This window comes from Pholcus phalangioides, unplaced genomic scaffold (genome assembly GCF_987345545.1).
Source record: "Pholcus phalangioides strain wild (caught in Gottingen) unplaced genomic scaffold, Ppha-v1.0 ptg000004l_1, whole genome shotgun sequence".
Taxonomy (NCBI): domain Eukaryota; kingdom Metazoa; phylum Arthropoda; class Arachnida; order Araneae; family Pholcidae; genus Pholcus; species Pholcus phalangioides.
In genome coordinates this window covers 19,925,458-19,952,149 of record NW_028301597.1, presented here as the reverse complement: position 1 = coordinate 19,952,149, position 26,692 = coordinate 19,925,458, and the positions used below count along the sequence as shown (strand labels likewise).

At 35.5% G+C, this 26,692-nt stretch overlaps 1 long non-coding RNA gene across 11 annotated transcripts in view; it reads right to left on the bottom strand.

Annotated features, from left to right (window-relative positions):
- The window catches only part of LOC149086726 (uncharacterized), a 271,603-nt gene that overhangs the window by 131,281 nt on the left and 113,630 nt on the right, over positions 1-26,692 (bottom strand). For 5 of the 11 annotated variants that reach the window (XR_016192500.1, XR_016192504.1, XR_016192502.1 and 2 more), the window contains exon 3: positions 8,013-8,078. This is a non-coding gene — a long non-coding RNA (uncharacterized LOC149086726). Of the gene's footprint in view, positions 1-8,012; positions 8,079-13,372; positions 13,463-26,692 lie in introns of those variants that run through there. The other 6 variants (XR_016192509.1, XR_016192506.1, XR_016192505.1 and 3 more) reach the window with 2 other exon arrangements.

The following is a 26,692-nucleotide window of genomic DNA, read 5'->3' as shown; positions in this document are numbered from 1 at the left end:
GTCGAGGACTCTTTTCTGGATGTAATGCCGATGTGATCTCGAGGGGGAAAAAATCATCTGGTCCTCTTGCAAACCGAGGTGGGTTCGTGTCTCTAGTGGTGTATATGAAACGTACTTTCCCGGTTTGCAAGAGGGCCTACGTTCGATTCCCAGTTTCTGTGTTTACCTCGGTATAATATCCGGAAAATATAAAAAAAATTGGGGTAGGCTGTGTCATAGACACTAGATCTAAGCTATAAGGTCTTTTTATTTGATTCATTAACTGCAAATTCAAAATTAACTGTACAGCATAGCTGGATTCATTTACTTTGACAAAACATGGAAAAATTTTATTTATTTATTTATTTTATATACAGGGTGATTATAAAAAAACTATCCCGACATATGGACCCCTAACTATCATACCATTCACAGAGACTGAATGAAATTTTGGCATAAGGTATTTTGATGTATGCGCTCAAGAATGATATGGAAAACAACAGTGTCACTCTAACAGTTACGGTTACAGTGAGAACATTTCGAAAATATCAAATGGCAACACCAAGTTTTTTGTATTGGAATGTGATCTCCATTGTGAAAAACCCTAAATAGCGTTCGAACGGCAACTGTAGCATGAAAATCACCGGCGGTAGATAGGCTAAAAGTGAGGAAAACCAATAAGGACAGAGAAGCAGCATAAAATAAAGCATTTTATTGTGTTTCACAAATTTTCCACGTGACCTTGTGGAGGACTAATCAGGCTGGGATCGAAGAAACGGTGTGACGAATGAAACGAACATTAATGTTCTGGTGCACGGCAAAGTCCTTTTTACTTTTTCCTTGCCTAGCTCCGGGGATTTTCGTGCTACAGGTGCCATTCCAACGCTATTTAGTGTTTTTCAGTATGGAGATCGCATTCCAATACAAAAAACTTGGTGTTGCCATTTGATATTTTCGAAATTTTCTCACTGTAACCGTAACTGTTAGAGTGACACTGTTGTTTTCCATATCATTCTTGAGCGCATACCTCAAAATACCTTATGCCAAAATTTCATTCAGTTTCTGTGAATGGTATGATAGTTAGGGGCCCATATGTCGTGATAGTTTTTTTATAATCACCCTGTATATATATATTTATTTATTTATTTTATATATTTATTTATTTATTTTATATATATATTTATTTACTTTATATATATATTTATTTTTTTATTTTTTTGCTGCAGATATAGCTTCAGCATAAAACCGCAAATGCATTTATCTCAAACACTTTTGTCCATTATTATTTTTTTATGGGTGCATCTCCATATTTTTTTATGGACATCTTTTTTCAGCCATCTCGATGGGCAATTTGCCTTTTGTGACCTTTGTAAATGTATTTGTACTTGTATTTTTTCCCCGTTCACTGATCTTTACACAGAGCGAAAAAAAATTATTTTCGGTCGAGCTCCGTTATAAAAAAATCACCTTTACTCAAATCTTAGCGAATAGCATCAGAAAATAACTAGTCACAGTACTAGCAGAGGACTGAAACGCTAGGCTCAAAGGAATCAGCACTCGGTAAAAACCGAGAAAATTTCATCTCAGCAGCCAATCTCCCCAGCACGAAAGGGGAAAAAATCTGTAATAATGAAAATAAATTTCCTACTCATCAGGTTGAAAGCAAAAGGAACGTTAATTTAAAATTATTTCCAGATTAAAGTACGAATTTAATGACGGCATAATTACAATATTAATTATTGTTCTTATGAAATGAAATAAGTGAGAAATATAAATAGAAAATAATAAGGGCCATGTATATCGCAGACCGAGGATATTCATGCCCCCTCCCTCCTTCAGCCCTCTTGTCATAAAAGCTTGTCCCTACCCTTTCCTTCCCGCGAACGCTAAGCCGAAGAAAACTTCCGAAAATTCGAGAGGCAAACCAAACCTTTGGTGATTTACTGCGGAGGAAAGAAAGGTAATTTTTCGCCTCAGACAACATTCGTTACGACGTCAAGAATAATAAATGGTCGAGATTACTCATAATTACGGGCATATCCCAACTACGGTGGCAAGAAGATTTCTCATATCCTTTTCCAACCCTCCTTTTGATTCAACTCCCTTCTCCGACCCACCCGATACCATGATTCGTTCCAGTTTTGCGGATTTCCCACTCCTGGAACGACCCACCTGAGGTTCTGACTTTCTTACTCCAGGACGTCTCTCAAGACAGATCAACAAACTGGTAGAAACTTTTCTTCAAGATCATTCCTCAAGACCGAATCCTCAGAGATAGGAAGAGAGAGAGAGAGAGAGAGAGAGAGAGAGAGAGCGAGAGGAAAAGTCAAAATTCTTCCAAATCTTTCCTCGCCTTCTTACTTCCTCATCTCTACCACCACCAAGCTTCCTGAAAGAACATACAAGGAGAGAGAGTGTGTGTGTGTTGGTGTGAGGGTAGTTTGGGCCACCACGCACTCCGTACCCTCCACCCCAATCAAGGAAATGGGGCGGAAAAACCAGAGAAGTTGTTAGCCCCCCACCAACCCCCCCCCTGCCTCGAATTCCTTTCCCAACGCCCCCCTAGAATACTGGGCTGCTGTGTACAGCCGCCCGGGGTCGTTAAGTAGATTGCCCAAACGCTCTTTTGAATGATGAGTCCCCTAACGGTATAAGGTAAGGGGTCGGGTGGGTAGAGATGAAAAACTAAAAACAAAACTTCGCTATCGTGTTTGATGATTTTCGGCTCGAAATACTAAATCCCCGAAAATTAAGGGTAAGCGGTTTTAAAGGATTAAACTCTAAATCCGAGAAAACGTACAGCCGAGGGTGTTTAATTTCTGTGAAAATCGCAATTAGTTTGCTGTGAGCTAATGGGTAGATATTTGTTCTTTGCAAAACGCGAAACTGCAATTTGCATAGGCTTCGACAAGTTCTATTTCTCAAACTAAGGAAATAAACGTGCACTCCCTCTCAAAAGACGTTTGATACCTTCTTTTCTCCTTCCCGTTCTCCTCCTTACGGAAAAGGAACAAAAAAATTGAAGGGGAGAAATTTAAGCTCGAACACATTTCATCCTTCCTTAAATCCAGATCATGGAAATGGCAAACAATGCTTTAGATGTTGTTGAAGCTATTCATTTCAGAGGGAAAAACGAATAAAACAAACAATCTCAGTGTTGAAACTGACACGTGGCCACAATGTCGTGGAATATGCAATATTTATGAGCACTTCTTAGTGCATTATTTTGTGTTAAAGCAGAGTGCAAATATCTGGTCCATGAAGTTTGGCTATGAAACAGTATGGGGAAAAGAAGGGTAAGAGTACGCACCTACGGGGTTTTGGATTACAGAAACGAAACTTGAAGAGACAAAGCCTCAAACATTTTATATTACCTAGTTTATTAAATCAGAAATAATTGTACAAGGAATAAAAGCAGTAACTTTATAAACAAATAAGTAAAAAATTTTTACAAAAAGAAATGGCGAAAGCGTAGGCTTACTCTATTTCTCGTAATGTCGGGTACAGAGATGAAAAACTAAAAATAATACGCAGTCTGTTCGCCCAAGAGCACACAGATATTTAATAGCAATCCCAAACGAATGTCCTCGTACCTTCGTAACGAAAGCATTCCTCATGCGACCTGTACTTACATTTTCCACACTGATTCGAATCTTCAACGTGGGATTATTCACAGGACGGACAGATGGACTTCTAATTGCACATTCAACGGAACGATGAACCTCTCCGCTATAATCAGGATCGTCTTAAGAGCATTATGGGCTCCTGAGAGAAGTGATTTTTCTGAGCCCCCGTCTGGCTATGCATCAATTTGCATGCTTGCTCTAAAAATTTTTAATCATTTCTCGTTTTTATGAGGACTTCCCCCCCCCCTTTTAATTGAGTCCCCCTGGGGCCGTGCTGGGGGTGGGCAAATGCGTTAAGACGGCACTACCGCTATTTATACAAAGTGAAATTGACAACAAGCCAAGATGAATTTCAGAAAGAAAATGCACATTCCTCCGAGGGGAATCGAATCACCAACCTTCAGTCAGTGCAACAACCAAATCAGTGCGCAATCTCGTTCAGCGTAACATATGTTCTTGGAAAATAAAATGTCTCTCTTCTGTAGTTTAATGGTAGCGCACTCACCCGGACTGTGAAAGGTTATTGGTTCGATTCCCCAACAGAAGAATATGAATTTTTTTTCCAAAATTCATCTTTCAAATTTTCTTTCCAAAATTCATCTCCCATTAGTGTCAAGTCAAATGTACTTGTACGGTAAAACTATGCTGAGAGAATTACTTTTTGATGGAGTTTCGGAAGTTTTTCGTGTTGCTTCACGGGGTGTAAATAAGCAAACAACCCCCCCCCCTTTTTTTTAATAATTTTATTATCTCGACCAGCCTCTGCTTTCTTTACTTTCCTTTCCTTTCTATGTATTTTACCACACACACACACACTGTATATATATCAAATACATAAAAGAGCTGTTACTGAAGGGAAAAAAAATCAATAATAAAAATCATATAGGCCTGCAGGAAGGACCTTAATATCCCTTGGGGCTACATTGTGCATGTAATATATGTGTGTATTTTGTGTAATTTATGTTTGTAATTTGTATATTGTATTACATTTTATATTTGTATCTTGTAATTTGTTATTTGTTTAAATTAAAAAGAAGAAGATAGAACTCGCATCACAGTTGTGTGTGTACTCTTGGCTTTTCTAAACCACTCATAGATGACAACACCTCACGATACAGTTAAATTCTAACGTCACCATATTGTCCGGCAGAGAATGTACTTCAAACTTATACCTTGAAAGCTTTAATCACTCTTCTATAGACACAGAAAAATTGAGATTCTTTCGAAGAAAAATTACACACCGACGTGACAGAATCACATTTTATCTAATAAACTAGCGGTTACCCACGACCACTCGCGTGGATTTCGTAATCTGAAAATTCCCCCTTATAAATTGTTGAATTTTGAAAAAAAAAATTCCTTCTTAGTGAGTCTCTGGATTATACAACGTAGAATAAAACTATGGACCCCCCCCCCTTCCAAATTTCATATTTATAGTTTCAGCAATTTCGGCTCAGCGATGATGAATCAGTCAGTGAGTCAATCAGGACATATTATTTTATATGTATAGATTGAGCAGCGGCGTTACAATAATTACGATTTCTTGAGACAGTTCAGAAAACGCGTGTTAATTTGATAATGCCGTCTTAACGTGTAAGCTCACCCAGACGGCACGGGGCCTAATGCACAGTGGAGGGTATCGTGATAATCAGATCTTAAATTAAGTTAAAATTTTAGATTTTAAGCATGGACATCGGTAAGCAATCATTTATAGTCAGATGGGGAGGGGGGGGGGGAGATTCAGCGAAACTAATTTTCCTGAGGGGAGCACGATGCACTTATGACCGCCCTGTAAATTGGTCATAGTCACTTTTACTCACCCATTGCTACCACTAACAAAATTGCATGAGTTCTCTCACATATATAAGACATTCTTTTCAACACAAAAAAAGAAGATTCGAGAAAAAATTTCTACCATAAAAATGACGAAAAAATGAATGAAAATCATGAAAATATTTGTGATTTCATTTTTCCTTAAATTAATAAAAAAACAACAGAATTATTTCCGACTTTTTTTTTCAGTGGGTGTATGAGCATACATTATAATCACAAGACTTCGCAACCAATCGAACTGCTGCGCAACGCCCAAAGCTGATTGGCTGAGAGTTTTCCCTGAGACGTAGGTGTGATGCGAGGAATCGATATAAATTAGAAATATGTGTTTATATATTTAGGCGAAAGAGAAATGAAGCAAGAAATTTAGATTTTTGACCATTATGATGCAAAAAATGTCATTAAGAACACATAATGTAGATCATAAGAATGTTGCGTAATAAATTATAGTAAAACGAAATAATATATAATGCTAAAATATGTTACGGTATATATTGCCAATTTTATTTCGTTAAAAATTGACCGACAAATGTTCCGGTTTCGGGTTTGGCCAGCCGGTTTCGTGAAGTGGACGGAGATCCCTGGCCAACGTCCGATAACAAAAGCTATGATTCGGGGTCATTGCCCAGTTGATATATTTTTGTCGTGATAAATATGGCCACGTTAGCTATAGCAACCCCTGAAACCGCAGTCACGAGGTGGCTATCATTTTTTTTTTCTTCAAAATTTGACAGAGAAATCTATGTCTATATTATTTTTTATATAAATACATAGTTTTTTCTCTCAAATTTCTTTTTTCTCTCTCATCTTATGAAGCGAATCCAGTGCAGCTATTATATATATCCATGTATTACACGTTGGCGACGAAAAAAAATAGATTTGCCACCTACCGAATTGTCTAGCATCAGCACATCGAACAAGGATCTCCGTCCACTTCGCGAATGGCCAGACAAAGCCCGAATTATTTTTGAAGATCCGACTTTTGCCAAAACTCTCGGCCAATTCGTGTAAGTGGCCGCACTTCGGGCTTTGGCATTAACATATACATTACAACCTCTATTACGAACACTCGTCATTAGCAGAAACCTCTCGTTAACGGACAGTTTTGAAGTCTGTGAAAAACAGGGCTTCAATGTATTTCGCTATATATTAACGGTCACTTCTCGTCATGGCCCACACTTCTTGGAGCAGTGCAATGCTCCTAGAGTGAGATCATTGGTGGGTCCCCAAGCCAGACATTTCACGGGCCCATTTATAGTGAATTTATAATTCTATAAAACAAAAAAAATCATGATAATTGTCCTGGGCCCAGGGCTGGATCTGGAGCCCTGTCCTTGTGAAGACCATGCTCCTCGTTAGCGGACAAAACTTCCGTTGGTGGTGGTGATTCCCATGGTGTCCGGTATCGCAATGTTCCTCTGTAATAGGATCTTTAGGCTAGGGTAGGGTATTTCGGGATGAGTGTTCGAAAATAATAAACATTCTATATTTATATGTATATAATTTAAGTAAAATAAGCACACCAACATGGAAAAGTTCTTTGCTAGAAATGGGGAGAGAATCCATGTGATAATTGTGTTCCTAAAAACCAAGAGTTCTTAAAATAGAGGTCTCAGCTCAAACTTGATTCTTAGGGGCTTCCTAGAAGGGTCGAATAAAAGGAGTGGATTTGTCGTCGACAAATCCACTCCAGAGTGCCGTTATAAATACACTTATTGCACTGGTCTCACTAATTTCGAGAAACAAACAATCCTAGGATCGCGAAGCTGATCTTGTTGATTTTGGTCGTGGGTGAATAAGGTAAAGAGCCCCTGCCATAAACTAATATAATCGGGGAAATCTAAAATCTCCATACCGACCGTAAAACAAAAGAACGCAAATTGGTAAAATTTGAACATCTATTTATTGCAATGACAAATATTTTTCCTTTTTGGATGAAAATTTGTTGAGGCATCTATAAATTAAAATTCTTATTTTTGCCATTTTTACTGACCAGGTTTAAAAAGGATATGCTTTCGAAAAAAATCATGAATTTCCATGATTAAATGATGATTTTTTTTCTTCAAATAACGGGTAAATTTAAAGAAAGAAGAAAAAAATTTGATAGTTGAAACTTTTCTGATTCGATGAAATTTCAGTTTTTATATTTTCTTCTAATTGTAGAACTATCACAGTTCAACCTAGTTTTTTTTTTTGCTCATTTTCACAAGTTTAGACAAAAAGTACATTTCTTTTCTTTTTAGGTGTTTTCCGTGAATCACACCATATGTATTAATGATCCAGCATAAGGAAAAAAAAATTAAAAATTTAATTTAATTCAAAATCCAAAACACAATCTTCAAAACAAGTAGGAGGTATATGTTTATCTTTTCTTGCCTATACGGATAATAACGAATAAGATAATAATAATGGATAATAAGATAATAACGAAATACATATTGTACTTTTTATCATACGTCGATACTAAAACAATTTTTAAATCAAATCGTGAAGACAATTTTTCACATTGAAAACAATATTTAAAGATATCAAATAAAAATGTACAATAAATTTTTCTCATAGACATTCACTTACTCATGAATTCATCTTTTTCGAAGAAGATCGATGTCTCCGAGCGATTCAGTCGCATATCATTCGTCCCTTCAAAACAAACATATGAGTCAGATATTGATGGAAATTTCTCGTAAATTTAGTATATTGGGAGAAAAATCACTTCAGTAATATTTATAAAAATCATCCAAAGAGTGTCGTATCATTGGTTAGTTTAATAAATTATCTGCAGGTGATAGATCAATGTAATTTATATTTCAAACTCTAAACAAAAATAATTTTTCACTACGAAGAAGCGAAAAAATGTCAAAATTAATGTCTCTTCAGAGAAAGATATGGGTGTTTTTTTCCCGTTAGTGTTATATAATATTTGCAATCTTTCAAGGGATGAGAAATGCAATACGCACACCACACATACACCCTCGACTATTTGTTCGTTTGATTCATTGATAGAAATGCATATACGTCTTTCGCAGCTGCCGAATGCATCCCGCGTCGAGGGCAATAAATATCCCATTGAATACCAAATGGTCAAAGGGGAAAAAAGCTCTCGAACCGTATCAGTTTTCCTCCGCTGAATAAGAAAACCATGCAATTTTTCACTGGAATTTTCCAATGTTTATCATTCATCAACGAAGAAAAATGTACTGACCAACGACTAACCTTCTTTTGTACTTGGTATAAATGATGTATGTGTTTTCCTCTTTCTTCTTCTCCATCTTATTCGCAACTTTTTCTTTTTCTTTTTTTATTTTGTTTTATTTAATGCTGCGAAAGGAAGCGATGGCTCAAGAAGAATAGCGTATTCACATGATAGATGACACTGAACTCATTTTAAAGAATTTCTCTTCGCAAAGATGACATTCCTTATTTTTTTTCTTTTTCTTTTTTTATATGGCGATATTCATGATTGTATTCATTCTATTTTTATTCGATTTTTTTCACCGTTCATCGTTTACAATAACTTTTTTTTTTGGTAAATAAAATTCATAAATCGTTTCATGCTCTCTTTGGAATCAAAATTTTCTAAATCCGAGAATTCTCGACATTCTCAGCTCGTTTTTCACATGGCTTCGTGCTGATCGATGAATTATTATGTTAGCAGAAGAAGGAAGAGGAGGGATATGCATGGCATGAATAAATTTTGATCAAGATTTGAATAAAGTGAATACGATCCTCTTAATGCCCACTAAAGAAATTTTTAAAATTTTTTTTTTTTGGCAATTTCAGAACGTCACGAAGTTGCAATTTTTAGGATTTATCAATAGATAAATTACATAACTTTAATTGAAGGAATTTTGTTGCAGAATATTTAATGTAATTTTCTGAACCAGAAAAGTTTTTATGGGGATGGGTCATTTGCACTAGAAAGTAGACATAACGACCAAATTACGCTACTGTTTTATAACCTCTTTCCAAATTATAAATTATACAATTTTTCCAGCGCAACTGAGCTTGGGAAAATATTTGGATGGTTTTACAAGGAGTGAAACTGACCCTTGTTCAAATAGAAATTAAGCTTTAAAATGCGTTTATAAAAGCGGCTCTTAACCTTTTTGAGCTGCGACCCAAAAAACAACGATCCGATTCATGACCCACGAGACTGTTTGTTTTTCAAAATAAGTGAAGCCAGTGACGTAATAAGAGCGTTCGTAACAGGACTGTAAGTGAATTAATACGACTCAGTTAGAAAGTCCCTGAGAATCAAGTTTGGGTGGTCACCTTGTTACCCCTAGGTCAAGAATCCCTGGCTGTAAGTGGATTTGTACGATCCATGTTTGGGTCGTGACCCATAGATTAAGAATGCGTTTATGACATTCTCGAAAATGAAAACGGGCGAGGGTCAGTTTCACTCCGTGTAGCTATTCAAACAAATCCACGGTCAATAGTATAGGTCAAATGATAGGTCAAATCAGTTTAAAGTTGGAGATATTTTAGAACAGCAGGGAAATATTAGGCCGTTATGTCTATTTTCCTGTCGAATTGACCACCTCGTAATGCAGAGGTCTTCAACCTTTCAAACATTGTGGGCTAAAAAAATATTTCCATTATGACCGAGGGCCAACAAGTCGTACTGTAGTATCTAAACTTTAGATTCTAAAGTAACACAGCGGTCTCTTAACGGGAAGGCCTAACAAGGCCTAGGGCTTAGAGGACTTGGACCTTTTTGACTCAGAGCCCGGCCTGAGTTTTATTTATTCTGAGATCAATTTCCCACCAAATGTGAATTTCATTAATTCAAAAATTATTATTCTATTGATCATGAATTCCATTAATTCAGAAATTATTTTTTAGTCAAAAATAAATTTTCGTTAATTTTAAAAATATTTTAAAATTAAATATGAATTCGCAAGAAATGCGAAATACTTTAACCAATTCTGAAATTATTTCTTTCGTTGATTCTAAAATTATTACTTTCAATAATTATGATTTTATTATATCGAGCTATTTCTCATTAGAGTTCTGAAATCACTTCTTTCGCAAATAGTACAGTGTCTTTTTACATTGAGGTTTTTTCAAACATATCTACAAATTCTGTAACTATGTCAAAGCCTTTACGTCGGCGGAACACTGCAGGAAGATTCGAGGGCCATATGCTGAAGACCCCTGTTCTGTTGGAACAGGTGTGTGCAACTAAAATTTTTCCTATTAATAGGAACCTATTTAAATAAATTATTCGAGTGATAAGTTCATCTTAGAAAATAATTATGTTGCCTTTTGAATCAAATCAAATTCAAATTAATTTTTACGTAAAGTACGATTTATGGACAATCAGGAATTGATAGCTGCAAGAATTTCATTGTGTATTACAGCAAAGATGAAAGAAAAAAACTATAATGAACAAAATTAGCCTTTACAAAGTGTAGAAGTAACAAGAAGTCAATGAATGAGCTCATTAGAGTTTAGCGAGAAACAAATAAGATGCTTGAAGTCGAAAAAAAAATTTCCATAGGGAAAAACAACCTAAACAACGATCATACAAATGGAAATTCTACGAAAAAAAAAAAATCGCAGGAAAAAAAATGCTTTAACGACAGATTTTATTGGAGGAATTATCCGCTCCCGAATCCGGAAAAACAGAAATATCTGCAGCTGTGCTAATACCGCGTCATCTATTCCCCGTAAAACACACACACATCGGAATGAATAAGCCCCGGGGCTCACAAAAGCCCAACAAATACGGCCCCATCACCAAAGGCCGGAGATCGGAATACGCATAGCTTAGCACAATCCGTTAACATCGCGGGAATATCTTATCAGGGACCGTAGAAAGCATTACTGTCCTAATGGCTTCGCAATCTGATAAGTTTAATGCCTTTTCTCCATTCTACCACACCAAGGTTCTACCTCTTCCTATAAACTTTCTCTCCCCCCCTCTACTCGATGATACTGAGGGGGCAGCCTTCCTCTTTTCTCACCAACATTTTGATGAGTTCAGATAGCGATAGGTTAAGCTTCGGTTGGATTGCCCAGTCAGGGGAAGGGCATTCATTGTATCAGAGAGATAGATAGATAGACTTGCAAGCGAAGAGCACAACTTTGGGGTGGGGAAGGTACCTGAGATTGACTGGCATTTCGAAGTCAATTAAAAGTCCCAAGTTTCAGGCTTCATCAGCGTGACCAGCGAGCGCTCTCCATCCGATACAGTAGGAGGAGGAGGAAGCTCGGATGCATGCGTGTTAAATATGCATGTGTGTATTCGATTAGTATAAAAGCGGGTGCTTCAATCGTTATCGGTTGTCTTGACAAAGTGATGATTCAGTCACGAGGTTTCATGTATTTTTAATCTTCACCTCTGTTATTCGCTGGACTAGTAGTAATGAACGCGTAACGGCAATGGTTTGCATACATCTTTCTCCCGGAAGTGATTTTTTTCCCTATGCATTCCTCTCTCGTAGTACTTCTAAATTCTATTGATGAGTGTTCATCGCTAATAGAATCCCATTTAGACGAAGATTTTTTTTGGTCCCGTTCATTTATGATATTCAATTAAGTGTATTTTACGGCCCATTTATCGTCCTATAAGACACAAATTACCCGTTAGTCACTAATCACTTGGTATTTTTTTTACATTCCGATTTCATCGTATTCATTTTAAATGAAATCATCAAATCGAAATTTAAAATATTGAAAAAATATATTTATTCGTGATTGTAATTCTTAATATCCCCCCCCCCCCCATCGATGATGACGTAATACTTGAACGGTCCCTAAGACTTGCCGCCCCACAACTTCTAAATTCGACAATTTTATGATATGGTTTTCTTTGTTTCTACCTAAAACTGCCGCCCCTTGAGATGTGAGATAAATATTTTATATGACTCTAATGATAATTCATTTTCATAATTAATTATTGTAATTATTATGTATTATTATGATATTAATTATCAATAGAGTTGAGAAATTATTGTTAATCCTTTCAGTAAAGAATAAAAATTCAAGTAAGCAATGTGTGGGAAAATTTGGGATAAAACGGGATGACCACAATTACAGAAAACTGCTTGTTTCGATTGGGGAAAAAAAATTGCCAAAAATTCATAGGATCCTTTAAAATCCTGATCATGGATTTTAAAGTTTCTATGTATGTTTTACATTCAGTCTCAATGTTTTCCATCAGAAGTTATATATATATTTTGAAGTTTTTTAGGTCCTATATCAGGCATCTTTAACCCGTTGCTCGATGCTCGTGTTCGATTTCGTGCTCGCGAGCACTTAATCAAAGTTCCAATTCAACATCTTGTATTATTGCATTCGAGGACTGAAATCGTCCTGATTTCATGCATTCGTGAGAAAACGTATTTCTCACAAATACGGTTGAGTAGGCTAATGACCAAAACTGTAGGCCGGTGAGTTCTTAGCCTTTTGTATTCCATGGACCTCCTCCCCGTGCCAATGAAATTGAGGCCACATACCCCTTGTGCGAAAAAAATGAAGACACTGTAGACTTATTCACGGACTACCTTAAGACTTCCCAAACTTTCTAGGGCAGGACCGTAATGTGGATTTTTGTGGAGGACAAACATAATTCTGCCACCTCAACCACTGAAGTCCAATGATTTCGCAACGGTATTTTTGTGTTCCCACCTAAAATTTGTCCTCCCACCAAAATTTTGTCACCATGGACAGCCTCCTCCCGTGGTTCCAGCCCTGCCAATGGGTCTGTGGGCCCTCTGGTTAAAAACCCTCGCTATAGATGATCCAAATCTCAATTCCAACGAGATATGAAAGCTAATTTTTATACTCGCTTCCGATATAAACTGAAGATTGTGGCCAACATGGTAATCCGAGAATTTAAAAAGATTATTGCTTGACGAAATGAACAAAGAGATGAGGTAAGTCAATGAGTAATTATGGATTAAAAATTAGTATCTGAAATCAATTACTTTTGCGCTCTCACCTTGATTTCAAGTTTATTTCTTTTGAGAACAGCTTCGGAGTCTTGTCATCATCAATTTTCGTCCACATATCAGCTTCTATATCAGCAAATGAAAACAAAACTTCTTTTCATGCAACATCTTTACAAAGGAAAGTTTATGTTTTGGAACACAAAAAAAAAGGAATTTTTTTTATTAGATATAACTTTCGGATATCGTCTTTCCCGGATCAGGAAATTGAGAATAACTTACAAATACTAGTCGATAGATGGCGGCACGAGTGACGCATTACCGAGAAACTTTATTAGGAAACCATGCACACAATTACTCTATTATAGTTAAGCAAATAATATCCCTTTCAATATTATCTGATACGTTTTTGATATTTTTTGCGGTCATTATGTAGGTTAGTAATCCGATGGGGCCGAGAGGGCTTCGAGTCAATTAGGGAGCCCTACATTAAACGAGAATTTTACTTACTCTGGGATAATTTTTTCATTAAATATGACATTTCATTAATTTGTGAATTATTATTTTTTTCCTAGGACACGAATTCCTTCAATTACGAAACTTTTTCATTAAATACGGATTTTCATTTATTCTGAAATTATTTCATTGTCAAATATCAATTTCCATTACTCCTGCAGCTATTATTTCAATGAATATAAATTTTTCATTATTTCTGAGAATTTCCTTTTTATCCAATTTGAATTTTCATGAATCATGATTGCTCCCTGAAAAAATCAAATTGTCCCCCTTAAAAATTACATTCCCCCACCCCTGTGGGGCGTGTGCCCCACGTTGGGAATCACTGAGTTATACGGAATACAGAAGTGACTAGAAGTCAAACGGGCAAGTATTAGCATTCGTTTCAATCCAGATTTATTCTATTAAAATTTATGGTCGAAGAGAACATAAAAACTATGTTCGTTCGTTACCGACTGCTTAAATAATACACGCGCGCGCGCGCGCGTATAAGCTACAATCAAGATCTGTGATCTTCTTTTGCTTGCAATAAAGAAGAATATATAAAATCTGATGCATTGATCTTCTAGAAATCTCTAAAATATCGTAAATAAAAGCTTTATTTCATCGATGTCTAAATTTCTTTTATAATTGTTTGAATTTTCTAATATAAATCAATAGATGATTTGAAAATAATTTTTTGTACTCAGTAAGCCTACATGTATATACAGTCGACGCTCGTTGCAATGACCTTACGTTATAGCGAACGTATCATCACAACGTTCGGTATATCAAGTCCCAAATTTTTTCACATTCTCTCATCTCATGTTATTTTTCATATAATATAATGGCCTGGGAAGACAATTCGATCCAATAAAATGTTCGAAAACAACTCTGACGCTCCTCTTTTTTTTGCAAAGGAATCTGCAAAATCCACTCTAATTAATTAAATTTGTTGTGTTGATGTATTGTTGCAATTAAAAATATGCCAACAGCGCCAATTTACATCCGTATTTGTGAAAAAAACGTATACGCCAAAATTGTGTTTGGTCACTTGATATTAGATATTTCGGTTTGTGCGAGCACGAAATTTAATTATTACAATCTTATTATTATTTTCTAACGTGCGGTTTTCACTGCAACTGCTTAATAATTTTTAATTCTGTCCAAGTATGAAATTCTCTTAATGAGCTAATATTTTTTCAAACTTTCGATATAACAACCTCTTAAAATGAAGTCCGTTTTCTATGGAACTATGGGGGCTTTTATAACGAGTGTCTTTTGTATTTGGAAGATAGAAATCGCTATTAGTTCCAGCTTGAGTCAAAGAGAACAGGTCAAATGACCTTCGGTTGATTCTTAGGCGTTATTTATTATTCGAAAGTGGAAAGATCAGATTTTCTTACATTTTCTGACACCAATAAATTTTTGTACAATTATAGCTTTGATTTTGCCTGAATTTTATTTTTTATTCACAAAGAAATGAAAGTATGCCAGTGCCTTTAAAAAAACATTCCCGAGGTTAATTCGGGTCAATGCTGAACGCACTTATACGGTGATATACTCATATTTACAGTGAAACTTCAATGTAACGACACTCTGCAGACCAACGAAAAATACCTTTATAGAGGGATTATTGTTATATCAAGAGGCAGTATTATCATTCTGTGCCACCACATTCATGCTTTTGTTGACATCTTTTCTAAATTAGTGCTGTTAGTAGCAACAGAAAATGCACTTTCAAGTATTTATCCAAAGCGTAAAAATTATGTTTGATTAGTTGATAAATTAGCCCTTTATGGTAACACGTGTATAATCGAATATTACACAGTAAATATACATGGTAAAAAATAACCCTTTATAACAATTTTTTTCTCTCAATTTTTTCATATCATTTCAGTACATAATACAAAGCTTTTCTTTACGAGAAAGAGTTAATGCCCCCGTCGGTGCCATTGTTTGAGAGCTGTTGAAATTTTTCGCGTTCAGAGATTTATAAAATCGTACCACATTGATGAAGTCGGAAATAAGAGAAATTTAAGGAAACAACTATTCAACTTTGCTGAGTAAGTTTCTCTATCTCTTCATAGATAACAGTAAAAATAGAGCCATAGCTTACTGTGCATTTCACCTTTAATTAGACAGTGCAACTAATCAAAAAATCTACTCTAATTAATTGAATGCCGTGTTGATGTATTATTTCTATTGGAAATATGCTAAAAACACCCCAGTTTAAAATTCATTTTTACCAATTTTTTTTGAACGAGTTTTTATGGAAAGCCAACAATAGAAAGTTCGGTATTGCTACAGAGAATAGCAATACCGAAAACTTTAATGGTAATTATGTGGTGCAAAATATTTATGTTATTAGATGTTCTTAGAAAAACGAAAACAAGCGACGAATCCAAAACTATATTCAAGACAATTTTGATAAAGATATATTAAAAAATATCATTGTGGTGGTCTCAAAATATCTTTAAAATTATTGTTATAGGGGACTTTATCGTGGTAAAGGATATTGCTATATCGAGCGAGACTTAACATCAAACCACATGCAATTTCTAACAAGGTTATTTGTTATATCGAGATTAAAGATTATCGTTATATCGAACTCCGTTGTTGCAAGGTTTCACCGCATCTCATTTTGGTACTCAAGAATGGGTTTTCTGCTACTTCCACACAAGTTTCTTCGCAGAGAGTAGCCAATCAACAGCGAGATACTTACATGACATGAAAGTTCAAGCATTTACCATTTCCACTCAGAAATATAGATGGTAGATGGCAACACCAGCAAAACACGAAACAAGCACAAAATAAATATGTATATATATATCCCTGACAAAATAAATATGTTAGAAGCCACACATACACTCACAACACACCTCCCGACATTTACGATTCGTTATAAATTCAGCATGAATGAATGAATGAACGCCAGAACTTTGCCACTGGACTTATCCCGTTGGACTTGCCCTTCCAGCCCAGCTTCGTGGCAGAGTCTGGAACACTTTGTTATAAATTTAGCAGAGAATTGTGTACGAGTTGCATGTAAGGTAAAGTGATAGTAGTGCTTAAGAATGAAGCAAAGACAAAATTAAAATAAATTTAAAAAAAATAATAATAATGATGATGATTTTTGAATTGAATGCAGATTTTTGCCAACGGTATTCGAATCAACGGATTAGCTTATCAGAAATAACCTCATATTTCCGCAACAATGTTTCAAATGAAAGCGTGTTTTTGATTTTCTTTTGAATCATCTCACTGAAGATTCTCTTCTTTTTTTAAATTGAGAATGTGTACTGAAAGCGGAAGGCCTACTGTATATACGTAGTGAAATCTAATTCTAGTGTATGGAATGACCTGACCGGAAATTTAATAGCGCAGTGCTGGGAAACATGCGCCATAAAGAAGCCGAGCTTACGTAACAAGTGCTATATTAACGAAAGAGCTTGAAAGTGCTCTTCCGCACGTACTAAGACAGAAGTACCACGTGAGTTAGAGATACATCTATGCGCTCGGACTAGAGTTTCTTCACCGCACGCACGTACCACTGACTGGAACTATATCCCCTCTCTTCTTGCCTTCAGCAAGTTCCATCCGTTTCCCCCAGGTACCGCGCGCACACACACACACACACACACACACAGAGCCTAGCTTTTTTCCTCTAACAACAACGTTTTTCTCGTTACCTTTTCCCACACATACACGTAATCCCTGACTTTTCCCAGATAACTTCAGTCCCTCCCCGCCCTGTACATTTTCTTTCTCCGTAGGTCTCAGGCAATCAGCCGAGAAGCCCTTGGATATGAATACTTCATTGGGCCTTTCCAACAAACTTATGAAGCAATCTGCTCAGGATGTCAGAGACGGATACGATCTGCAGATGGCCCTTACCACCGTACGTACCCCCTCTCACTCTCTCTTCCACTGAAATCCTCGATCCCACTACCAGAAAGGAGGATAGGAATAAAAAAATTGCCATTTCGGAATATCTCTAGAGATATTAAGACATACACTGAGCACAAACACAGATGTATAGAAGAAAGGTATGAAATGTGTATGTAGTAAATCCACCTTGCACATATACTTGGAGGTAGGAAAAATGTAAGGGAATGGAAAGTAACCAAGGTGTCTTTTTCCTCTTCTTTTTTTGCCTCTGATCGAAAATTCCAGAAAAACCGATTTGAATTTCCAAGAGATGAAGCTTCTATTTATTATTATTATTTATTTATTTTTTCTTTAGGATGCACCGCATCAACGAATGAGATAACGATTTGCATTTTTATTTTTCTCTCTTTTTTTTCGGTCTGCATAGAAAGTTCGCGATATATGCATAATATGAGAAGCTGATGAATATTATAAGCATTAGATTGGCTTCAATAGTTCGGCTGGTAGGAATATGAAGATATTTCCACCCTATCTCTAGAACCAATGAAGGAAAAAATACATATTTTTTTATTTTTTGCTCTTCTCCCTCTCTCTCTCTCTCTCTCTCTCTCGCTCAATGTGAAGCAAATGAGATGTACGGATGTACAGGAACCCATCGCTGCAAAACAGTTGATCATATTTTTCAATCCCCCCTAATTTTATATATACGGAGGATTTTTATTCAGTCTTACCGTTGCGGTAAGAAACTTTCCAGAAAGGCAGTAGCTATGAAATGTATACGAATTTCAGGTAATTTAAAAGCAATTTGTTTCTTAGGTAATCTCTTGTTTCATAATTAGTCATGAAATTTTTTTGAAAAAAAAAACCTCCCCGTATATATGCGCTTATAATTTCACATCTTGTAAGTACATGGATTGAACAACGAAAATACATTTTATCTATCATCCTATGAGAAGTCATATTATCAAAATTTCATTGGGGCTTTATTTTTTCGTAAAATAAATTTCGTAATTTGAGTTTTAGTGTTTATCTTTATGGCATATTATGAGGATCGTTGCAGATGTTTGAAATCCTCATTATCTCCGAGCTCAATTTTATTCAATTATCATAGAAAAATTGAAGCAGTTTTTTTTCCCCAGTTTCTTTAAATACAGTCGAATTACGTTATAACGAACTTCAAAAGACCGGAGAAATCACTTCGTAATAACGAAATTTCGTTATAAGGGAATTCCAGATTTTTACATTGTTCTTATGTAAACTTATCTGGGGGGATTGGAAAAGTGTTCGTTAAAACGAGATTTTCGCTATAACGGTATTCGTTAAAACGGGATTCAACTGTATAAACAAACAAACAAAAAAAAAAACACTGACGTATGTGGAGGGGGGCGGGAGGTTGAAGTTAATCCGTTTCTCTTTTTAGTCAAGATTTTAGTGTTTTTGTGTTTTTTTTCCCAGTAAAATCGGAACAAGTTCCTCCTTCGAAGAAAATCCTGCATGAAGTGATAAAACAGAAAACACCGAATTTAGCACAAAATTTTGTAATTCGTTACCACTGGGAAACAGAACACGTTCCGAGACGCGGCATTTGAAGAAGCATTATTCAAATTACCAATTTCAATAGATGATGTTGCAATAATTTCAATCGATGATGTTGCAATAACTTCAATGGATGATGTTGCAATAATTTCAATAGATGATGCTGCAATAATTTCAATAGATGATGTTGCAATAATTTCAATACATGATGTTGCAATAATTTATTTTGACATTGACATGGAGCAAAAATTTATTCCCCACATATATTTGGTATATTTAATAATTAAATATTAATTAATAAAAAATTCCAGCTTTTGTGTTGTATATGTATGAGGTTTTTTAATGTTCTATTTTTTTGCATTAACAGCTCCTTAATTTTACGTAATTCACTTTATCGGTGGTACAGGCTCTAGATTAGAGGTCTTCAACTTTTCTAGTCCTGATCCCTGCCTGAATGAACACAAGAACTTTGCCACTGGACTTATCCCGTTGCCGAGATCTCTTCCAGCCCAGCTTCGTGGCAGAGTCGGGAACACTTTATTTTGTGTCAGTCCCCACGAGCACTGCCTGTAAAGCACTGCCCAAAAAATAGCACCCTTACAGCAAGTATGGTACACGAATGCATTAAATCAGGATGATTTCAATCCTTCAATGCAATTTGTACAAGGTTTTAAAATGGAAACTTGACCAAGTGCTCGCGAGAACGAAATTGGACACGAGCATCGAGCACACTGGGTGCTTCTGGGAGCACTGTGGTGCTTGCGAGCAACAGGTTGAAGATGCCTGCTCGAGACGGTAAATATGTGTTTCTCCAAAATTCATTTTAATTTTTTTTATACATGAATCGAATAAAGTTGACTCATCCCTGTAGTTTATTTCGTAATGAGCACCCCTCCCTGCTCATCACGTGATCGTTCGCCCTTCGATCATATCTAATAATCCACTTTGATCTTTAGTTTCTTCGAATCGGTAAACACTTTGGAGATATATTTATTAGTTTCCAAACTATGACATGATTTTTTCCATAAATGACGTCACTAAGCTCTGGGACACAATTTTTGACATTGCTTTTGTCCCTACGCTATTGCATTGTATTGTTGAAAAACGCAGTGTTTGGATACCAACGTAGTCTAAGTGAAAGTTTCGAAACTCATTGCTTAAGCCGAGAGACAATTGTGGCCAATGATTTCGGTTTTTTTGCATATTTCCAAAGCTTCTCTTGTAAACAGCGATTTGGTGAAGGTCTGTCAAAGACTGACGTATAGTATTAAGCATATAGATACACAGACAGACAGACATACACAATCAGTTTTACACCTCTTTTATCAAATTTCTGTTAAATAAAATTTTTTACACACCGAACTTTTGATGATAATTGGCTATTTCCCGTATTTTACTCTATTACTCTATTCCCCAGTTTAAAGTATTTTTCTCAATGAAATATGGTCACCTGATCATTTGAATTTTTTCCCCCCGTAAATTTACATTTTTGTATCCCACAATACATTTTTGTTTACTACATTTGTAGCAGTCCTCCATTTCCGTTCAACAATTTCAGCAGCAATTAGAAATGCATTTGAGGCAATAATTTGCATTTTTTGAAAAAATTTTGTGATACACTCCGTATTTATCGCATCTCGTAGAATCACAATCCCCCGACATTTTCCATGACGATTTGAATTCGAGTTTGAAGGTATAATTTTTATTTGAACCCATATGGGGGAAAAAAAACTAACATCAGATACACAGGTTGAATAATTTTTCATTCATTCAGAATAAATTTTTATTACAATTAATTTTATCAAGTCTGCTTGCGGGCCACCTATAACATCATCGCTATAGGTTGGTCAATCAAGAACTCTTTTCTGCTGTATAGACAACATATTCAAGTGTTACAGGCGTAATATCGAATAATTCATGAACATTGGCATAATTAATGAATTGAAACATTGGACAAAGTTGCAACCATGAAGAGAAGAAAAGCAGATCGAGTCTTCTTTTCCTTTTATCATGACTCTCTAGAGGAGATGAAATCAAAACCTCAGGGTAATCAAAAAGTGATTCGAACTCTGTCACGGAAGTACTTATATCGTTGGGACCAAGAGACATTCCTAATGACATCAAAAAGAGGAAGGAAAGATGAACTGCAATGTCGGACAAGAGGATGAACCATCGACAAAAAAAATCCAAACTGAGAAGCTCTAAATTCCTCGTCCGAGATTGAAAAACGAGGAAAAAAGTGAACCATGGGAATTAAAAAAAAAAAATCTTTCATGTGACCCATGACTGAAATCACAACTATGTCGAAATATATGTGTCGCTCACACACTCCATTGCAATTATGAAACCGAGAACTGCCTACTATACACGTCTGTAAGACATTGATGATGACTGTCATTTCAACTTGAAAAATGAACAAAAAAAATAATAATAATGTTGTACATAAAATAAAATTTAAAAAAAAATGAAAAGAATTTCCTTTTTCCTTTTCGTATTGCACAAGCGAATCCGCATTCGATCAATAAAGTCATTTCTGCTATCGAAATCGTTTGAATCGGAAGTGGAAAAGGTAATCGAAAAAAATGTCTGTTTTCCTATCGGATTTTTTTAGACAGAAAATTCCCTGGAGAATGTATATACACATCTAAAAAAAAATTCCTGGAAATAGGAAAACGAGAAACTAAAAAAAAAGAAGAGAAATAGAAATCGATATATAAAGTAAATTAAAAAATGGATAAATAAATAAATAAAATTCCAATGATTACTTACATAATAAATAAAAGTAAAAGAAAATTTTCAGTTACTGATAAAAAGTAAACACAAGATATAAAAGTTTACATTTTTTATTAGTTTTTTTTTCTGCTATTGATGTATTTATTAGGCAATCTCGAACCGGTTTACATTGGAAATTGGGGGGGTAGAGGATGTGGTAGGGTTTACATACAGCTTGGGTGAAACAAGCACCAGGTCGGTTTCCAATCCCTGGAAATACGGGAGAAAGGTTAGTCGCTGATTTCAAATCGAAATACGATACTTACGATTAGGATTGTAATGAATGTCGATGGACTTATTGACGGAAAAGGCCACGTTAACGACCTGTATTGATTTTCACTCGTCATCGTCATCAACATCGCTCACCGAGAGAAAAGTCAAAGATAGCCCAAGCCCATTCGCTTTTGTTAGGTTTTTGCGAAATAGTTGAAGAGAAAACGAGTGAAGATGAAGCGATTCTCTGTGTGTTTTGAAAAGTTAAATTCGTTTTGAAAATAACTTTGTTTCGAACACTGCGGGGGCACGGAGGAGAAGGAGGTGCCAGTGATAGCCTTTTGAAGAGTCTTTTTGGAATTTTAACTCTTTCAGTTCTAGAAACGATTGTAGTGGAAAAACATTCATCAAAGGATGTCCCTCTCGCGCGTCATTTCAAAACTTTAATGCTTTCAACGGCGAGAGTTCAAAAGAGCAGTGTCATTATTAGCGTTTTATTATTTAGTACGGCATGTTTTCTCCGACCGAGTCCTGATCTAAATCATCGACGACTATTGTCGTTTGTGGAGCTGTCGCTGTTCATATACGTAATTGAATACTGCACTTATCGTATACATTGTGACTGATGAGTTTTTTCTCATGTGAATAGTTTGAGCAGTATAAAAAAAAAATGTTTGATAACGCTTTTTTTTAAAATAACCATTATCGTAAGCTAATCAGTGTTTATCGGAGTTTTTGAAATTTTGTTTCCGAGCATGAATAAGAAAGGGTAACAAATGATGCGGCTAATGATTAACGAAGGTAATTAAATTTCGGATTTTCGAAACCACAAATCGCAACGTGGATTAGGGTTTTTCTATAAAGCTTACAAAAACACACAAAATTGATTTTTTTTTTCATGCCTATTTTTTTTGGTAAAAATTTGAAACCTTTAATCATCCCCATTTACAAGTAAATCAGTTTAAAATAACCACATGAGAAAATTCGTTACATTGATTGTATGCTCGCTATAGTAAATCAAAGCCAATAAATAATCTAGCGTAGCGTTTCGCAAACTTACTGTAGGCCCTATCTAAGAACCAGTAAAATGTCTGAAAAACTTTTACGAACCACTAATCTACAGACTTAGTGATGTGACCATATATCCAGTATTTTATGGCTCATCCTCGTATTTCCTCGTATTTTTGGCCGTTCCGTCTTCATACAAATTGTTCCATTTGTTTTTCCTTCGAAGCTTATAATCTTTATTGAAGTTACGAATGTCGATAGTTTTCCACAACTTAACATTAATCTATGATATTATATATATATATATATATATATATATATATATATATATATAATTATGGCTATAACTTATAAATTCTCTCATCATACTGTATATTTATTTTGTTCAACATTTTTTCAATGAAAATTCATTACAGTTTCCGGTAGACCTCCATTTCCAAACCATTGGTAATTTTTCAGTAATTTTAGCTGAAGTTGGGGAATTTTTCTCTGGTTTTATCGTGACGTTTAAGATGATAATCGGTGGGTGTCCCTTATTTTGCCTTTTAAGATAACAAATGTAATATAGTCATGAGCGTTTAATTTGTTGAATAACTTTTCGTTGGATTCATTTCCCCTCCCTTCAGCAGTTTTAACAATGATTAGAAAATTTTTCAAACACTGAATATTTTTGTTACAATTGGCTGTACCCCATATTTAGAACTATTAAACCATACATGCACCTCTTCCATATTCCTCTGCGAAAGGAATCCGTATTTAGGACTGCGCGATTCGCAGTATTTTTCTCGATGAGTATATGATTAGAAAGACTAATTTTTATTATTTGAATCAATAAGGATCTTATGTCAATCATAACAACTGAATGATTGTCCCATTCAATTAGAATTAAATGATCAATTCTGCTTGCGGACTGTCTATGCAATTGTCGCAGATGATAGGTTGATAAACACTAATCTAGCATGATTTATGTCCAGTGAATATCGTTTTAGTAACAATGAAAGTATAGTACATGCCAGCGGTTCTCTACCGGTGCTCCGCATAGAGTTCCCAGAGGCTCCATGGCCACTCGAGGAAAAGAAAATAAATCAGTGAATTTGATAAAAATACAGACAAACTCGATTATAACGACATGGAGGATTCGGAGTATTTTGTCTTTAAAAGAAGGTGACGTTATAACCAAGGTCAACGGTTTCAAGGCCTATTTAGAGTGAAAAATATAATCATATGCAATCAAGTAGTGTGTATGAAGTTGTTTTGTTATATTTAGGGTGACCATATTTGATCAGGAAAAATACGGGAAATTGATATCTTTAATACGGGACATCACCAATTCCTTAAAAATAACCATTGGCGAGAAAAAATTTTGAACCCTGCTAGGGCCGTCTTAACGGCGTCATAGGCCCAAAGTCAAAATAAATTTTCTGGGGTCCTCTATTTGGCTAGACCCAAAAGAAAGATTGGGGACCCCAAAGATTGGGTAGAAATACCTTTTACCCAATTTCATACTCACTGTCGAAAATTCGAAAAGATCTCATTTTCACACGGCCTTTGTTGCATTTTCAACTATATATAATAAACGAGGATTACAGGGCTCCGCCATACAAATTATATGCCTACTATAAAAAAGAGCTCTGTGAGTCAAAAAAAAAGTTGAGAACCGCTGGTATACATGATAAGGTTAATGTGATAAATCGGCTGTGTGTGTGTGTGTTATGCATAATCGACAATTAATTTGCATAATCGTTAATCATGTGTGTATATAAGTTTGATTGATTTATCAATTTTATCAGTGATTATAAATCCAAGCGTATGTAACTTGGTATATACTTGGTAAAGTTCATAAATACTCGAAATTTGTCGCTTTCATGGGTGATTATGCATAAAGTATAATTGGTGAATTTGATAAATATGAAAAAAAAGAAATCACAAATGAGTCTAGTAGGTTTGATAAATGTAGTCGGACCTCTATATACGAAATATCATTTAATGAATTTCATGATTCAACTACTAAAATCATGATTTCATGGTTAAAAATTCGTTAAATCGAAAACTTTTTAAATTTTTAGTTCGTTATATCGAGGTGCGACCGTAATATTTTGTTAAATAGGAGTTAATTATATCGGGATACGATTTCAGAATGCGTCAAATACGATTTAATTATAGGGGTTGAGGGATGCTCTGAAAAATTCGTTAAATCAGAGTTCATTATATCCTCTTCAGACTCGCAACTAACGGTCATCTAAATCATAGTTCTCAAACTTTTTATTCCATCGCCCGCTTTATCAGAAATTTCTTTTTCTCACCCAGAGGAGTTAATCCAAGTTAATCCATAGGATCCTATGTTAAGTCCGTAGCTTTTATAGCTCCCTCCCCCGGACGATTCAATCGCCACCAGGTGGAGGAGATACCTTCCACTTTGGGAAACACTAATCTAACTAATAAATCTTATCACGACAATAGAACTAATATGCGAAATGGCGATTATAAATAATAACCAGCAAATGTGATGAATTCAATACGATTCATTATTGTTACCAATGATGTTTGAGTGTAATGCGTAATCGCCGGCAAAAGTGATAAATGTAGTCAAATTTATCAAACATACCAAAATGGTCGGTGATTATGCATATCAACCGGAAATTATGCATATCAACCGGAAATTATGCATAATAACCGGATTGATCATATTTACCGTAACATGCACACATAATTATTGAGTGCGGAGTATGAATGAAAAAAGTATCATTCGACACCAGGATATAAACTTAATTTTTTCCATCAAAACGCACATGTCAAGTAGAAGTATCGAATAATAGAAAAGTCTGAATTCGTGATAACTTCACGGTTATCAATCACAACGAATTAGAAATATATTATAAGAGTGAGTAAGAAAATTTATTGTACGGAGCAAAGTAAATATATTTCCCTTAAAATCCAACGGCAATTATTTATAATTAATTTCGATATTTAACTGAATTTTTCATATGGATATATTCAAAGCATTCACCCGCTCACTTACTTCCTCCATCTATGCTTATATAAGTGCACATTTTTTTCATTTCCTCAAGTTCTTCTGGTTATAAATTAGTGCACCGCAGATAAGCGTTATTAATATATCGGCTGAACTCATAAATTCTGCCAGTCGTTCCCATTCAAGGATCGAACCAGGATGTTGGTAAGAACGGCGAATAGGCAGCAGAGGAGGAAGTGAACGTAAGGAAAAGTACTAAAATCAATTATTAATAATTAGGGGAACCCTCTTCCCCATACCCCCTTTTTACTCCTTTTCTAATTTGAAGTGTCCGAGAATTCTCACTAATTAGACTTGCAGCAGCAACTGCCTATACCCCCCTTCTTCTCTCCATTCAGCTTCTCTCTCTCTCTCTCTCGAAAGCTTTTGCGCAGCCTCAGCTTTATTCGGCAACAAAACGGCAGCAGCAGTTT